Source organism: Dipodomys merriami, unplaced genomic scaffold, assembly GCF_024711535.1.
Source record: "Dipodomys merriami isolate MVZ:Mamm:240054 unplaced genomic scaffold, mDipMer1.0.p SCAF_34, whole genome shotgun sequence".
NCBI classification, from domain to species: Eukaryota; Metazoa; Chordata; class Mammalia; order Rodentia; family Heteromyidae; genus Dipodomys; species Dipodomys merriami.
The window spans coordinates 5,467,568-5,486,793 of record NW_027204937.1 but is presented as its reverse complement, the minus strand read 5'-3'; positions in this window follow the sequence as shown (position 1 = coordinate 5,486,793).

Below are 19,226 nucleotides of genomic sequence, written 5' to 3'. Positions count from 1 at the left end.
TCATGTAACTGTAGCCCCTCTGTACAGTATTTTTACAATAAAAACATATTAAAAATGAAAAAAAGCACATGAAATAAGGCAGATGCCCCTCAGTAGATGAATGGATCAAGAAAATATGATATCTATCTATCTATCTATCTATCTATCTATCTATCTATCTATCTATCTATCTATCTATCTATCTATCTATATGCCCAATAAATAAGTAGGCTAAAGACTTAAAGAGAAACTTCTCTGAAGAGGAAATAAGAATGGCCAATAGACACATGAAGAAATACTCAACTTCTCTAGTCATAAAAGAAATGCAAATCAAAACAACATTGAGATTCTACCTCACCCCAGTTAGAATGGCTATAATCAAGAACTCCAATAATAACAACAGATGCTGGAGGGGATGTGGACAGAAGGGAACCTTACTGCATTGTTGGTGGGAGTGTAAACTTGTTCAACCACTTTGGAAAGCAGTATGGAATTTGTTAGGAATAACAAATAACAATAAGGCAATAGTTACTGCATCTTTTTTTACATTTAATTTATCATTATCATCATCATCATCTCAGTAGCATTATCGTCACTGTCATCATTAAGTAGTTGTGCAAAGGTTTTATTCAGCATGTCAGTATGTAAATACAGTGCATCTTTTTTTTTCCAGTCATGGGGCTTGAACTCTGGGTCTGTATGCTGTCCCTAAGCTCTTCAGTTCAAGCCAAGTGCTCTAACACTTGAGCCACAGCACCACTTCCAGTTTTCTGGTGGTTAATTGGAGATAAGAGTCTCATGGACTTTCTTGCCTGGGCTGGCTTTGAACCATGATCCTCAGATCTCAGCCTCCTGAGTAGGTAGGATTTTAGGCATGGGCCACCATCGCCTGCTAGTACAGTGCACCTTGATTAATGTGAACTCTTTCATCATTCTCCCTCATCTTCTTCAAGCCCACCTATCTACTTCATTTACCTAGTTCCATTTCCACATACATACATTGAATATTATGGCTGCATTTGCCTATGCTTCAACTTCCCACTTGTCTGGTCCCCTACCCCGGACCTTAGCCCTTCTCTGACCACATATGTTCCAGCTTCCTACTGTTCATTTTGTTACACTGTAAGTTAATTGTTCAAAGGAGCTACTACATTGGAATTCTCCCTTGAACACACTCTAACAGTTCATATTTTTCTGTATAGATGACTATGACTATATATGTTTACATACATATTTATAATTTAGATCGAATTTCCTTAAATGAGAAAAAACAGGCATCCTTGGTCTCTCTGTCTTAGTTCACTTGACATATTGTTTTAGGTCCACCCCTTTCCCAGCAATGACATAATATTCTTTATGATGGATAAGTAGAATGGCATTGTATGTATTTGAGAACCCCTAACTGCAAGCATGATAGCAAGAGCCAGGCAGGTCCTCATTCCTGATGATGGCTTCTCCCTACTCCCCACACACAGATGCTGAGAGACATGTCAGAGAAGGCGCCCAGAGCTTCTACAGAGTTTGCTGCTTCTGTCATGAGACCATGCATATTTCTGCTTTTCCCTCACCCTGTCTTCCAAAAGAAAGAAATACACTGCAGAGAGATCACCTCTTCTTCCTCAAACCAGCGACTGAAGATGGTGAGATGGGAGAGTAGCAGAGCCAGAAAAAGAATCCGCCTCACTCTGCCAAGCGCTCGTCCCGCTGTCACTTCTATGACTTCCTATGTGACAGTCTGTGCGGGGACAGGGACCCACGTCACACTGTGCATCTGCCCTGTGCTCTTTCCCAGTATAGTTTGCTGTCTCCAGCCCTCCCCTGATGATGCCACTTTCTGATCCCTCTGCCAGCCCTCCACCACAGCTTCCTGACAGTTCACTCTCCCCATCATGTCTTAAAAAAAAAACAAAAAAAAAAAAACTCAGAGATACAACAGCTGGTCATGCTTCCAGAATTTCACAGGTCTCTGTTACCACTTATGCAGATTTCTTTTTTCCTTGTTGATTTTTTCCCTCCATGTCTTATATTCTGTTTTGTAGAGATTGACTAGCAGTTTAATTTCTCTTTTATTGCTCAATTTTAATTATTTCATATCCCAACCTTATAGAAGCTTCTGAACCTATGGACCTTCCAATCATAAAATGATAAGGAGTAGGCCCACTGCTGGTGGCTCACACCTGTAATCCTAGCTACTCAGGAGGCTGAGATCTGAGGATCTCCGTTGAAAGCCACCCCGGGCAGCAAAGTCTGTTAGACTCTTATCTCCAATCAAATCACAGGAAAAAGCTGGAAGTGATACTGTGGCTCAAGCAGTAGAGTGATTGTCTTGTGCAAAAGGAACTCAGGGACAGTACTTAGACTCAGAGTTCAAGTATGAGGACCAGACAAAGAAAAAGAAAAGAAAAAGATCCATTTTTGATGCCTAGGTGTCCTGCTTACTTTCTGTTTTATTCATCAAAGTATTTGCACAGCTTCCTATCACCTCTCTGAAGTAAGAAGCGAGTATTTATGCTTTATTTATTTATTTCAGAATGACATTTTCTTTTTTGATTAAATTACTTTATTGTTATTATAGAAGTGATGCACAGAGGGATTACAATTACATGAGGTAGGTAATGTGTACATTTCCTTTCATGCAGTTCCTTCTGTTCTCTCTGTCCCTGTCCCTCCCTTCCATCTCCACCCACAGGTTGTATAATTCATTCAGTATCAGTGTCCACTGAGCTCCAGGGATGTACTCGTTCACCATTTTTCCCCTCAAGTAAGATTACACTTGAGTACACCATACATAGGTAACTAAAAACTAAAAAAAAAAAAAAGAAAGAAAAGTCTCTTAGAGTTTGTTTCAGATACTATTTTATGTAAATATGAAGAGGCACTTAAGTATTGTACCTTTGTGTTTCTCTCCTAGGAGTATCCTCTTTTGGGCTCAACTGTGTATAAGTATCTAGAATCTTGTGTAATTTATCATATCCCAGTTCATTTTAGAAATCTCATTTCTGCATATCAGAGAGAACATGCGCCATTTGTCTCAATGAGCTTGGCTTACCTCATTTACCATGATTTGTTCTAGTTCCACCCATTTCCCTGCAAATGACATTATTTTATTCTTTCCAATGGCTGTGTAAAATTCCATTATGTATTGGTACCATGTTTTTTTGATCCATTCATCTATTGTGGGGCATCTGGACTATTTCCCTGGGAGATATATATATATATATATATATATATGTGTGTGTGTGTGTGTGTGTGTGTGTGTGTGTGTGTGTGTGTGTGTGTGTGTGTGTACATATATATATGTATGTGGATATATATATATATATATATGGAAGACTGAAGAGCACCAAAATGATAATTTTAATATGTGCTTAGTCTCAAAGAAACATTTATACATCTATCATGGAATTTACAAAACAGAATGTTATCATCACCCCTTGAGCCTCTGGGAACTGCCCATCTACTCCTCTCCCTTGGTTTGGGGACATAGTGTTGTTGAACTGATACTTGAATAGATGAATGAGTGACTTTTCCATACCAGGTCACATTAGTTCCATTTGTCTGGAAGGTCAAGCCAAGTAAACTAGAAGCAAAGAATTAAAACAATAGCTTTCAGAAACATCGGTTCACTCCAGAATAGTGAGGTGACAGAAGACAGTTGGATTTCATGAAATCTGGGAGAACAGAAATAGTTAACATGTGTCTGACTCCCTCCTTATGCCTGATTTCTTCCTTCACTCCTGCTTCTTAGAGCAAAAGTCAAGTGCAGAGACACAGAAGAGACTATGGGAGGGTATCACTGGGATCTGGTATTTCAACATTCCTTTGACTGAAGACTGGTATTTTTTGTTATTGTTGTTGTTTTTGGTCGGTCGTGTGGGGCTTGAACTCTGGGTTTGGGTGTTGTCCCTGCACTCTTCAGCTCAAGGCGAGTGCTCTACTGCTAGAGTCACAGCGCCACTTCTGGTCTTCTAGTGGATTATTGGAGATAAGAGTCTCACCGGCTTTCCTGCCCAGGCTGGCTTTGAACCGTGATCCTCAGATCTCAGCCTCCTGAGTAGCTAGGATTACAGGCATAATTCACCAGCGCCCGGCTGAAGACTGATATTTTTAGGTAGCATTTTCTAGCACAAAACAACTGTGTTTTCTAGGAAGCTTAATCCATATACTAATCAATGTCAAATGAATATAGAATGATATAAATAAAACACTATAAATAATTTGTTTATATATCTAGACTTCTAAAAATAAATAAGAGTAAAACATTATTGCATCTCAACATTATTCAACACTGAAATAATATATTAACAGATTATTTGATGCTTAAAATTTTGGTGAATTTGGAAAAAAATATCTTTCTTAATAGCTGGTCGAATTCTAAGCAGAATAGCTCTATAAACAGAGATGCCCTGGAGACCTTGTGTCCATTCTAGCTATCCAAAGGCTCTTGCTTTCCAGATAATCAATACAACATGCCTCCTTTTCTTTTTTATGGGGGTGTGATGAGTCAATGAGGCTTGAATTGAATTCAGGGCCTGAGCGCTGTCCCTGAGCATTTTCACTCAAGGATAGCCCCACTTCCGGTTTTCTGGTGGTTAATTGGAGATAAGAGTCTCATGGACTTTTCTGCCACGTTGGCTTCTAACCATGATCCTCAGGTGTCAGCCTCCTAAGTAGCTAGGATGACAGGCATGAGCCATTGGTGACCATCTACAACATACCTTTTAATGGGCAGGAAAAAATATTGCATTGAATATGGGAATATTGGAATGAAAAATAAGAATCAGTCACATATAGAAACTGTTAACAATTCCTGATGAAGATCTGCCATTAGGGAACGTTTTGATAAAGAAACTATTTGTGAGTACAAGACACTATGTTGGAAATTAGCTTTACAAGTTGTGGGGGGGGGGGGGTTGGAAGAGAGGAATAATGGGGAGAGAATGAAGTAAAGATTTGTAGAACCATGTTCTACAAAAACTGTACTCATTTCCTTACTTATGTAACTTTAGCCCCTCTGTATATCATCTTTACAGTTAAAAAATTCAATGTGTTTGCTGTCTTTCATTTTCACAGAAACAGCAAGTGTCTCAGGCAGACTCAGAAATAACTCATCTCCCATCTTTCAAGATAAATTTCTACTGACTGGAGGACCTGAATGTAATAGAAAATAAAATAAGAAATGCAACAAATATACATGTATTTTTTTTCAAAATCTTAGCAGAGTAGTCTGGTCAGGAACAAAATCAGGATAACTAAATCTTTTTTTTTATTTAATGAGGATGGCAATTTCAGAGAATAAGATAGAGTTAAGTATATATATATTAATTATTTTATCCAGATGAATGCTAGATAGACACACATAGTATATATTGTTTGTGTATATACACAAAAGTAAAGTGACACCATGTGCAGTGTGTAACACTTTTATTTAATATGCTCTACACTATAACACTTAGTAATCTTAAGTTGGGGAAGCTGTTTTTGTTGTGACGTCCTAATTATTAACAAATGACAAATGAATCCTGGTTTGACCATAAATTGAAACACCACATGGTATCCCATAAATATGTGCAATTTTTACAATCAATATAAATAGATGAATCTGACCCCATATAGATAAAAAAAATAGTGCCGAGAAATAAGTATCATAAATAAAGTCAAGAGAAAATTGTTAACTGAAGATTTTTTCCAACACCTTGGACAAAACACAAATTACTTTCTTATAAAATACTGTCATAGATAAAAACGGAACAAGTCTGTGTCTTTAAATGGTGATAGAACATGAGTCTGCTGTTCCAAGAAAAAAATTAAACAGGCTAACTTATGTTACCTACTGAACAACAAGTAATAACCTTAAAATAAATTAAATGGCAAAATCAGTGTTAGCTAAAGAGCAGAGAGACTCACACTTACCAATGACAAAATAATATTGCTATGATCATAGTAAATGGCAATTTAGTAATCAAATTTTAAAATGCATACATATCCTGTGACTCAATTTATGGATTTCTTTAACCACAGATATATCATGTCTATTTGCATAGGTAAAAGATTTTACTGAAAAGGATGTTTATTACAGTTTTTCCTTAAGTAGAGTGGGTGATTGCAACATATATGTTAATGCATAACATAAACTGTGGAATACCCATATTATAAAATATTATACTGCTGTCAAAAATAGAGTTTAGAAAGTTTAAATGAACTTGCCCTAAGTGCTAGTCAATCTTCATAACATTTTAAAGGAGAAAGTACACTATGTAACTGAGATACAGATAGACTAAGAAATATTATCAAGGTTGGAAAAACTATTATTTATCAAACTTAGATTTCAGTTCAGGCAACCTGTCTCTAGAGTCTGTCCCAAAATATAGTGCCAATGAAAATCATACTGTTCTTTATTTTTCTGTTTTTACTGTGGTGCAGATTATGGTTATCATGAAACCATTTGTATTGAAAATGCATGCATACAATACACTTTTAAAGCAGTAAATATTCTGGAAAAGATTCACAAGCAACTGTAACAGCAGGTACCTCTGGACTATTGATAGTAATTGCATTTATCATCATGGTAAAATATAGGAAACAACCAAACTTTGAAAACATTTAGATGGTAATATTCTCCATTATAGTCTATTGCCATTTCTGTTTTAAAATTATTTCTGATCACCAGGGGTATGCCGACACTATCACCATCACACAAACACAGCCTGTACAACATGTCCATGACTACACTATAATGAAAAGTATAAAGAAGCATTCCAATCATAAATGCATATAGTTTCAACAGTAGTCATTTGAGGGTAGTCAAATTAAAGTTATTACATCTTCCTGCTATTTTCCCCATAGTTCTGAATTTATTATATCTATATAGTATCTACAGTACAAAATGTATTTTATTTGCAAAACTAATAACATCCACCCAAGGAAATACAGAATAACAAAGCAGAGAGCTTGTGTGGGACCACAGTGATCACATTAAGATCTATTAAAGAAATTTGGCCAGAGAATTTCAGTAGCATCAGTATCTCCTAACCTCTCAGGTCCTACTGTAATACACCCCTCCCCACAAGGTCTTGGGTGGATAAGATGACTCTATTATGTACAAGGAATCCCTTTAACCTGGAAGGTAAAGATAGGAGAACTGTGGTTCAAGGTCAGCCTGGGCAAAATTGAATGAGATCTTAGCTCAAGGGTACAAGGTAGGAGTGCTAAGGGACATTTATAATCCCAGCAACACAGGAAATAAAGGTAGCAGGACCATGATATTATGCCACCTGGGCAAATGTGCAGGACCAAATCTGAAAAGTGAATTATAACAACAGGAACAGGAGCATGATTCTCTCTTTTGAGAGCATTGACTGGCAAACATGAGGCCAAGTTCAATTTCCAATACTGAAGAAGAAAATATTCCGTACAAGGAAGGAAAAGCGAGAACTAACATAAAATATCACATTTTATCTGAACAACATGTGCTGGGCGAAACTGCCAGATTATCAGAACAAATACAATGTCACTGGAGGGGACATCATTTTCCAAAGTCCCTGTCAAAAGTTAGGATAGGTTCTGGCATGAACTGCACTTCCTTTGTAAAGCTACTTACTAGAGTAGCATATGGCTGTTGTGTAAAAGCCACATAGACACACGTCTGCTAAACAAATTAATGTTCTCATCCCAACTAGCTGATTTGGCAGGAAGAGCACATGCGCCAGCCAGCATGTACACTGACCGAGTGACTCCAGCTGGAAGGACACACAGCAACACATGGGTGCGATTCCAAGCAGCAACCCAGGCAGTCCCTTCTCATGAGATCATTTTCACTCCAGTGTCTCCAGTGAAGCCTGCATGAGGCACTTGGGTGAGAATGAGAAAAGACTGGGAGCCATTTTACACATTTGGAAGATGGTAGGAAGTCCTACTAAGTATCTAACTACTTCATAAAACAGGAGAGTCCTCCAGAGCTGTGTGTGATGTGAACACATGCACACATTTATATGTACCACTTTCTGAAGGTCACATCCTAGGTATATTGTCAGGAAACAAACACAGGTATCTCTTGTCTCATGTCTGTCTGTGTTACCTTGTCTCTACCTCTGTCTTTGTTCTTTCTAGTTGTTTAGTCTGTGCCATTTCAAGAGTTACATACAGTTTCATGCTCACACAAACCAGAACCAAGTCTCCATAGGGACCTTTTCTCTTTGTAGTAATGTGGATCTAAAATATGCTGTCAATATCATTTTGATTGAGATAACTATGTTGGGACTATTTGTGCATAGGATTTTGAAAAATCTTTTCTAAGCCAGGTGGTATTGGCTCACACCTGTAATCCAAGCTATTCAGGAGACTGAGCCTGAGGATTGTGGTTTGAAGACAGTCTGGGTAGGAAAGTCCATGAGACTCTTATCTTCACTGAACCACCAAAAGAGCTGAAAGTAGAGCTGTGGCTGAAGTGATAGAGTGTTAGCCTTGAACAAAAGAGGTCAAGGACAGTGCCCAGGACCTGAGTTCAAGCCTCAGGACTGACATTAACACACAATAAATTCTGTTCCAATACTTAATCATTTTTTACCTTATTAATCCCTAGTGTCTGAAAGGTGGGTCTATACATGAGAACAACTCAACATTTTAGATGAACGAATGCCTGAAACATAGTCCATTGAGCTCCATTTTACTGGAACTAAACAGAAAAAAAAGGTCTTGGGAGAGGAAACATTTGGATTCAGATGCTTTTGAACTTTAATTAAAATGTCAATTTAATTTTTGGAATTTGTTTTCACCCTGGGAATTTAATGATTCAGATTGTCTAAGCTGAAGGACATTTTGTATTCTAGGCACTGCATTAAACATTTTTTTTTCTGCAGTCATTTTGGCCCACTGCATAATCTCTGATGTGCTGTATTGGACAATGTGAGTCCAAATAATGTGAAATGCGATGGAGAACAGAAAGTAAACTTCCAGCCCAGGGCTCAGCATGTTGTGTTTGTTTGTTTGTTTTTGATTTTGATTTTTTGGTCCATTGTGGAGCTTAAATTCAGGGCCTGGGCATTGTCCCTGAGCTTTTTTTGCTCAAGATTAGTGCTCTACCACTTCGAGCCATAGTTCCCCTTCTAGTTTTCTGGTGGTTGGTTGGAGATAAGAGTCTCATGGATTTTCTTGCCCAGATTGGCTTCAACTGTGATCCTCATATCTCAGCCTCCTGAGTAGCTAGAATTACAGGCATGAGCCACCAGTGTCCAGCTCAGTATAGTCTTTAGTCAGAGTAACTGGTGGGCTCTGCTGATTCATAACTCCAGTTCTTTCTGTTGCAGGGCTGAGGGCCACTGGAGATGAAGTGTGTAGATCTCTGCTCAATGGCGTCCTCTAGAGAAAAACCAGAATGGTCATCATACTTCAGAAATTTTAGGTGAGATTTCTACCACCATCTCAGGAGCAGAGGTTACTCTTGGTTGGAGAAAAATGACTAGCATTACTATCTTGCTGAGCTGCAGGACTTTGCAACCAGGGCAGGCCAATCCAGTGGAAAATGAACTGGGGCTTAAGTATTAGGATCAATTATTTGACCAAACAAGTTCAGGAATGGTGGGAAACACTGTCTTTTCATTTTCTCGATTTCTGTTTTAGTCCAGGAATTCGAAGTCCCTTGTTTCCCAGAACTGGTTAACAGCCATCTACTTTTGTTATTCCTCCTCTCCTTAGTACACAGATCTAAGCTTTTCCTATTATGGTAGACGTTTTGCTCATTTAGACACATACAAAAGCATGAACAACTGGAAAAGGTGAAAACTCCATTTTGCCCTACCTTCCTTCTAAGCCCTCAGACTTTTCTAGAACATTGCTATGAATGCACAAGGACTTTACACAAATAAGAAAAAGATGGCTGGTGCCAGTGGCTCACACCTGTAATCCTAGCTACTCAGGAGTCTGAGATCTGAGGATCACGGTTCAAAGCCAGCCTGGGTAGGAAAGTCCATGAGGCTCTTATCTCCAATAAACCACTAGAAAACTGGAAGTGGTGCTGTGGCTCAAGTAGTAGAGCACTCACCTTGAGCTGAAGAGCTAAGGGACAGCGCCCAAACCCAGAGTTCAAGCCCCACGACTGACAAAAAAAAGAAGAAGAAAAGAAAAAGAAAAACACATCTTGTACCATCAATACATGGGAATTCTTGAGCCTCAAACCCTCAATGGATACTAACTACTGACAATGATTAGGAGAATCCGTGAGCATCTACAGGAGAATTGATTTCTGGGGTGAGTTGCTAACATAAATGGAAAGTTATTAGGGCTTGTAGTGTAAGTAAAGGAGCTGTTACCTCCCAACTGTAAAGAATAGGAAACAAAGGATGGTAAGGATGAGTGACTACAACATGACTGGCACCCATGACTTCCAAAGCCGATTTTCTTTCTTTTTTTAAACTCTTACCACATTATTTTCCCTGTCAACTATTTACCTTTCATTGAATCCAGGGAATCATCTTGGAGTCATATAGATGTGATTGTGGATTGTTTCTGGTCTAGCTGAACTCATAATATTTATGAGCTCTCACCAGAGACAGGGTTAAGCGTGGGTTTTAGTGAGGTCTCATTTGGGGACAGAGTTGAACAATAAACTATATTTGGAGTTTTTGCTGCCTTGTGCAATTCACCATGCACTAGAGTCTTCTATCAGAACCCTCTAGCATATCATTAAAGAGTGGGCATATTAATGAGAAGCTGTTATTTCTTCTCCAAGAAGAGCTGCTTCACAGGATCCCCAGCTCCCAGCATTTTAGGTGCATGTCTTCACCCACATGCCGCATGCCAAAGCACCTGTTGATGGTGGAGCAGAGAACAGTTGGCACTGAACTACAAGTGTAAGAATCTGAAGGTAACTAGGCCTTCTTACCGTATGCCTGCATAAAAATATTATTTCCCTACTGTGGATGGAGGAACAGAAGCCTTGTGTCTGTGAAGATAGGAACATTTGTCGAGGAAATTTATGTTGATATATAACAGCATATGGTCTTTTTCATCATGGATTTATGGACAGGAGGCAAGCTTCATGTTCACAGTGAGATGCATTAAAGATGGAGCACGTGAAGTGACCTTGCTTACAGCTGTCTCAGCAGCTGTGAGAAGAAGCACAGTGCTCGGCTCACATACAGTCTTACCTTCCTTTCCCAAAAGAGAGAGGCCATCCCGTCCACTCACACATTTGATCTTTGACTCGTCCAGTGGACACTGATACTCTCTCAGAGCCGGTGAGAGCTGACATCCACTGGCAACAGATGGAAAGGAGTCTTTTTTCATGAGAGTGCTAAATCTGAGCTTCTGCTGGAGTGGTTATTGTCTGCTTCTCCTAAAGAGTTTCTCCGCAGGACTTGAGGAAATTATTCCGCAGTAGTCACTAATAATTTTACAGAGGCTGTACGTGTGTGTGTGTGTGTGTGTGTGTGTGTGTGTGTGTGTGTGTGTGTGTGTGTGTGTGTTCCTGTTCTCATGTTTTGTGTCAAACTGAAACTGCTATCTTCCTTCCAAGTTCATGGACATTTCTTAATAAAACTAATTTGATCCTACAGTCATGGAATGAATAATTGGAAGGAATCATTGGATTAGCTCTTCCAGTTTATAAAGGATGAGAAAGACATTTTTTTAATGTACACAAACCCAGAATCCCTACGTACACTGTGTGAAGGAAATAAGAATGTCATTTGGCTATGGACTGCGTGTGTCTTCCAGATTCACATGTGAAAGCCTCTTATCCTAGTGCTCTGTTTATCTGAAAACTGGAGGTAATAGTGCTAGTTATCGCTGAGATCTGTTGTGAGGACTCAGTGAATTCATAGATTTCAGCATACAGAACATTGTGGCACGTGGAAAGCTTCAGAAATGGCCATAGCTACTATTGTTATTAAGAGCTAAATGGCAGATGCTAGTTGGAACAAAAAAAAAAGATGAATGAATGCATTGCAAGTTATTGGGCAAAAGTTGCAAAGCTAGTATCACTAATAAAAGTGTAGCCATACTTTTTCTTTAAAAAAAATCCTTAAGATATTGAGGTGTCTCTGACATGTGCTATATCAAACTTGTCAACAAGGACAAAATGGAGTTCAGAATCAATATTCTTGAGTGACTTTTTAAAGTGAGAACAAGCATGAATATAGTTTCTCCCTAGCCTTTCTGACAACATTTCACAATGCATTCACTTCAGTAGCTCCCCTTTCTCTGTGTGTTGAATCTTCAGTTTTGAAATACTGTCTTTCCCTAGGGTTGGCATGCACTGCAATATCCATATTTATTGAAGAAGAGAGGATTGAATGACATCTTGGTAAATTATTACTCTTGACTAATGTCACTCTTGGAAAAATACTGGGCAACTATGTAGGAAAATAACTGGAGACAATCCTAACTGCTACCCTTTGAGTGTATGAGGTTGTAGAAGTCATTCAGGTTCCATGAGTCTCAGTTTGTCATTGGGGAAATGATAATGATAGCCATTTAATGCCTCTCTGCAAATTAGATGGTACAGTTACGTGGCAATGCTTATGACAAAGTGGCTTCTGCAAAAGCTTTCCATCCTTTCCTCTCATGAGTCATCAGAACAATGGGGACATGTTTTTAATATCTCTCAGTTTCTCAGGGTCACAAGGGAACTGGGATGATTGATGACACAGAGGAGTTATGGGTAACGTGGTGGGAAACATTCCTCTCTATTTCTCTGAGGCTATTTAATAAAAAAAACCATGGGAAAAAGTCAACTTTATGAAGCAAAATGAATGCAAAGAGCACAAGGACATTTTCAACAGTATTGAAGTTTTTGGTCTAAATTTTGGAATTCACAGATCTAAAGATCAGATAGCATTCATGAACTCAATCAAGGCTGTAGGTCAATGACTTGGATTCTGAGGGAAATTGTTGCAAGATTAGTATAACTGCAGGAAATTCTAACACCAAGGGCAAGAAGTAAAAAAAAAAAAGCATTGCTGCATTAGCAATCCAACTCTTTGCTAGATGCTGTGCTGGGCTCTACATTACTCTAGATTGTCTAGTGGTTATGTTGTATGAAATCTACTGGACTTAGAAATGCAGCAGAAGTGATGGTTAATTCTAATTGGACTGTGCAAGGCTGTCAAAGGCTTAGAGAGAAGATAACACATGAGTCTGGTTTTGAAGCATGAACAGGATTTCTGTAGATGGATACAATGCATTAGCAAGACAGAGAAGAAACAAACATGTGAAGTATTGACCTATTACTGCTGCTGCTGCTTGTGATGATCTTGAGATACCTTACTCAAATAGAATTGGCTAAAATGAATCGATCAATTAATTCAGAACCCAAATGAGACAAATCAGCCTCTGTGAGACCAGGTTTTTATCTTCTCAGTTGATTCCTTGCAGGGGCACTATTTTGGAGTTGGTAACACCAATTGTCAATTCTTCCACATGAGACACCTACTGTCCGCACAAGCTATACCATGCATCACCCCACTGTATGTGTTTTGAACCCATCATAGCATCTTTATTATTTATGATGACCAACTTTTGGTGGTATTATTATTACACTTATAGGACTAAAACTGGTACTGTAGAAATTGATGTGGTATTTGATGGCATAGAATTTGTCAGTGATAGGATTGTAAAACTGATGTGGATTCTTTAACAACTAACTGTATGAGTTTATAGCCTCATCCACTGGGTATTGAGCATGCACACATAATAACCATGAGCATGTTCACATACACAGCCCTGAAGCAATGTCTGCAATGTTTGAAACCTGCTTGGTAGTTGGTTGGTTTGCTATGATTACCCAATTCTCTCAGTGTGGTCTCATTCCAGGAGAATGGCCTCATATCCATCTCTTAGAATGGAAGATCAGATTTTCTTGCCCAAAGCTGATTTTCTCCCTTTGGATGTATTTTTTTTTCCTGCTTGTTTGAACTGGATCTGAGAAAGAATCAGTATCCAGTAGTGACAGTCACTGTGTATATGTGTATCTGTGTGTGTGTGTGTGTGTGTGTGTGTGTGTGTGTGTATGTGTATAAACACTTGACATTTCCCAGAGCCAATTTACCTCAACCTCAAAAGAAAACTATTTTTCTTTTTTTCCCATTAATAATTCTTTATGGGCCAGGAATGGTGGCTTATACCCTTAATTCAAGCTCCAGGAGATAGAGATAGGAAGATTGTAGTTTGTGGCCACCCCAGGCAAAATTAGTTCATGAGACACTATCTCAAAGAATAATCTGGACATGTGATCACAGCTGTAATCCCAGTTCTGTAGTAGACGGAAGTGGTAGATCATGGTTTGAAGCCTACCTGAGGAAAATCACAAAACCCAGTCTGAGAAAGTAGCTAAAGCAAAAGAGCTAGGGCATAACTCAAGTGGTAGAGTGCTTACCTATATAATGTAAGGCCTGGAGTTCAAAACTTCAGTACTATCAATAATAATAACAATTATGCTAATAATGATAATAGTTTATTACAATATTATTCACATACTATTTAAATTCAAATTGCATTCAGAGCTATGGGCTTTCTTTAGCAATTTTCAGACAATTTTTATCACCTCCAAATAAAACCCTGAATCTATTATCCATTTTCTCTTTCCCCTTTCTACCAGCACCTGACAGTCACTACTCCAATTTCTGTCTACGTCATCTAAATGGATTAATAAGAGGAAGCTACCATTGGGGAGAAGTTAAGACATTGTTTCATATATATGGTATGTAGAAATAGATACAAAATATAGAAAGAATCTTAGATATTCTTGCATCCTAAATTTCAGTTTTTCTGAAACCCAATTTCTTTCCTGATTTTTTCCATAATTTTGTCATTCAAACCTTACTTTGATTGCATTGTAGAGCAGAATATTGACTTATTTAACTTGCATGCATTGTCATAGTTGTTTAATCCATAATTAATTTAATCATGTCCCTATCTTCTTGCTCACTAATAAGGAAAGGCATGGTCATAGATCTGATGATTACAGTCTTTTGGGACAGTGGAGCCACAGATTGTAATGAATTGAATCTTGAATGTTTCCATAGAGACAAACTGCATGCCATGAAAAGAACAGAAGTGTGGAGCAAGATCTTATTTGAGTGGGAAATAAACTTACGGAATTAAGCCATGGAAATTTGAGACATATTGATCACAGCACCCACACTGCCTCAAGTAACACAATATGCAACAAACCTCTACCCTTTGTCTCTCATTGGATATACAAATTATAATTATATTCTAGGGTGTGTGGCTTTGATCTCTTCATGGAATTTCAGATCTACTTCATTTGAATCGAGTGCCATTTATGCTATCTTTATGAGAGTATTTTTCAAAAAGATCAATACATAAAACTGTAAAATTCATGAGGTCATTCTATGACCCTTGAATTATTATTACTTTTTACTTTCACTCAACATTCATTTAACAAATATTTATTGAGTACCTTGGTCAGGAGAGAGTGAAGAAGTATTTCTAGAAATAGATAGAAATGCCACACGGAGTGCTCAAGACAAGCTATACATCACAGATTTATTATAACAGCCTTCATGGAAACCTGCTGACTTTTCAAAGTATATTTAATTATTGTGTCCACTGTGAAGTCTTTAGTTGCTACTTATCACAGATATTGCATCTAATTTTATAAAATGTTGCTGCTGCCAATGTATTAAACCAGTAAAAGCCCAATGTCAAAGGGGTTTCCAGGCATCATAAGAGGTATACCTATTAAGGGAGAAGAAACTCACATGGTGGGTTTTTGTACAAAGAGTGAAGCTTTGGAACCATGGAAAGCTGGGCTCAAATTCTATCTTCAACCTTTTTGAGATTCATTTTCCTCAACTGTAAAGGGAAAAGTTAATGATAATTCCACATGAATTCATAAAGGATTTAAAAGTATTGGTCTGCAATGAGTATGACTTATTAGGTTGCCAATGAAAGGTAATGGTCATGGTTATCTTTAAAAAAAATTCCCCCCACCCTGAGTAGTTTGCTCTGTCTACATAGAACACTTTTGTTAGGTTTAATGTCTCACACCAGCTATGTAGTTTCTGCCTTTATAAGCTTTGTGCTAACTGTATTTATAGCTGCAAGTCTTTGAGACAAGAGTCTACTTGCAAGAGACAGAGTTCTAAGAAAGATTCCCAATTCAATCTCTTAAAGTGTGGCATCTCTCTGATTGAATTCCTGTCTAACACACACATGCTTTCTCTCATTCTTTCTTCTTTCTAATGCTGGTGGCCCACACCTGTAATACTATTTACTTGAGAGGCTGAAATTGGGAGGATTACTGCTGGAGGCCAGCCCAGGCAGGAAAGTTCTTAAGACCCTCCCTTTTCTCAATGGAGAGCTAGGTGTAGTGCTACTTGTCAGAAGGAAGAGTAGAACAATGTTAAAACTGAAGTTACCAGTCAAATCAATATAAACTTAAGTCAAGGTAAAATAAGGATACTGAATCTAACTGGCACCATCTTGGCAACACGGTGGATGATAGGGAATTGAATTTAACTAGTACCATCTTGTCTTCATGGTGGTTGAAGGTAATCTTACCCCAAGGTGTTAGAAGTGGCTGAGTTCCTAGAGGCAGGGGCAGGGACTTGGATGATAGAGTACTGGAACATTTAGTCTTATGCCATGAACTGGTGACCCTCTTGAGCTCCTGATGACCCTGTCCCCTGACCAGGACCCTATTGAGGCCCGGACCAGCTCAGGTGCCATTGTGCACCATTTGTTTTGCCATGCCTCCTGTCTCCCGATTCTCTTCAGGACACCATGGTATCCCATGGCTCTTCATCCAAATTGATCTGGTTCATTGGTATTGTTTTCTGCTCTTTCTTTACTCTCCTCTCATGGCTCAGTTTTCTAACAGAGTTAAGTGTATTTGAGGCTGCAAGTTTTTTGGGGGACCCATGTCTGCCTGCAGTCACTGGCTTTCTAATAAAGGCTTCCGATTAGACCTCTCAAAATGTGACTTCTTTGAACCTGGAGATTGAATTCCCATAAAACAAAGGCACAGCCTAACTTGGGGGCAATAGGTGAACTTCAGGGCATCCATTCTGCAGGTAAGCATCTCATCCTGCAGTCTCCACCCTTCCACAGAGTTTTCAGGATTTCACCATTTCAAAGGAGAGGGTAGTTTTACAGGCTTATCCTCACTGCAGTTTCCCAGGCCTGGTAACAGCATTTAAGTGGATGGAAGCTTAGCTACTTCAGTAATTGTTCCAAACTTCCAGTCTACACCATTTTGTATTTATTAAAGCAGCCGATAACTTCCTCGTCTCCTCACCTATCCCCTCCTACCACAGTTATCAAGTCCCACCAGGACTAAAAAACTGCTCTTGTGTGGCACACTGGCTCCTTACCTGGCCTGAGCTCTAACCCTGGACTTGATTATTGTCCAAAGAAATCCCACTTCATTTACTAACCCAGATTCTCTGACAACCTCATGGTTCACAAACACTACCATGTAATATGGCTCATTTCCCATGTCCAGACAGAGTTCTCACACCAAGTCTGACTCCAGTAATGAGTGTCCGCATACATATGTTTATGACTCACATATACTCCCCCACACATGGATGCATGTATACACAAGCATAGGTACACATACAGAAATATGCTCACACTTTTTTTTCTTCCATTGGGGCATTCATGAGGAAAGTCAGCTTCATTTTTCTGAAGGTTCTAAGATTCTGTTATTTTATCCCTATATTAAAAAAATCTCTACTGAGTCTCCTGAAAGTTCATTCGTTTCCTGGTACCTGCTTGAGATTGTTCATTTTTACCATTTAGTCTTACAGAGGGATGAAAAACACAGTATATCACAATGTGAAAGAGATGAGCCCAGAATTTTTTTTTTAGTTTGCTTAAGCAATACTCTATAAATTGCTTAAATTAGAATTCTCCAAAATGTTATGATGTTTCTGGGAATTTAAAAGCTCTAGTGTGAATTGAATGCTCCCCATTTTCTGTAAAAGCACTTGAGTTGGTGACATGCTTCATAAACTTTGACCTTTCCTTTGCAAGTAAGTGTCTGCCCTGGTGTGCTTTCAGCTCTTCATCTCCATGCTACAGAGACAAAGATTCAGAGGAGGAAGGAGGATGGATTTACATGATCCCTGGGTAAGCAAGCCATATTGAGGACCGAAGTGGTGGGCACAATACACATTTTTTTTCTTTTCCCTGAGTGTTCCTGTGGATGGGGATAATCTGAGTCTGATGCTTCTTTCAGATGAACAGCAATAAGCCAGTCCTCTGAATGTGCAGAAAAGGAACCATCTTCTCTCCTCCAGTTCTTATTCCTATAATCAGAATCATCAATATAACCAGTTTCAAATGAATGAAAAAGTATTGTTCCAATGAGCTAGCTTTCTTGTGGCTCTTAGTAATTAGCATCTACGTGTTTGGATCTTCCCATTCAGCTGAATATCCCCAACCATGCTCTGAAGTAGGTACTCTTATCATCTATATTAAGAAATGAAGAAGTAGAAACAAAGATTAAACACATCACTAAATAACAGAGATTAGGCTTGAGCCCAGACAATCTGGCTCTTGACAGCTTGGTTGTAATGTCCCTGTGGGACATTGAAAGGGCTAAAAGTCTGGATTATGGTGTTTGATAGGTATCAATTGTAATGCTGAGTCGGCCTTGTATAAACAATTGTGCATGACCTTGAGCAAACTTTTCAATCAAGTGAGGTTCTTCCACAGCAACACGGTACAGATAGGATTCCTGAGAGACTTAATGATAGTGTGTAGAAGCTAGCCATTCAATAAGAGATTGGGGGGGTTGTTTCTCTTGCACTACTTTGTGAGGTCCTCAAGGGCAAATTGTTTTGACTGTTGAGGTCACTACTGGACTACTTGGTGCCTAACACTATTGGTAGCACATAACAGATGATCAATAGATCATCATCTGGGGAGGTTTGAAGGAATGAAAATTTCTATTCTTTCTCCTCTATCATATCTTTAGGATAGATCTGTTATGTATTGCAGAAAGTGTGTACTATTGCCCTTTCTTCACTGTTAGTATTAATAGAAAAATAAGATAAATCCAAACAAAATGATCTCAATGTTCACAATCATAAAAAGTACAACTAATGCTGGAGTCCACACCCCTTTCCAAGCCCATAGTGAGGCGCTCACGTGGACCATGATGTCATTCTGATTTGGAGCAGTGCAGAAGGGCCATTCCAATGTCAGAGTGCCTCTTGGATTTGGTTAAAGCCTTTTTAATGGTGCTTTATCAAAATTATATTTCCCTCTGCTTGATGTGG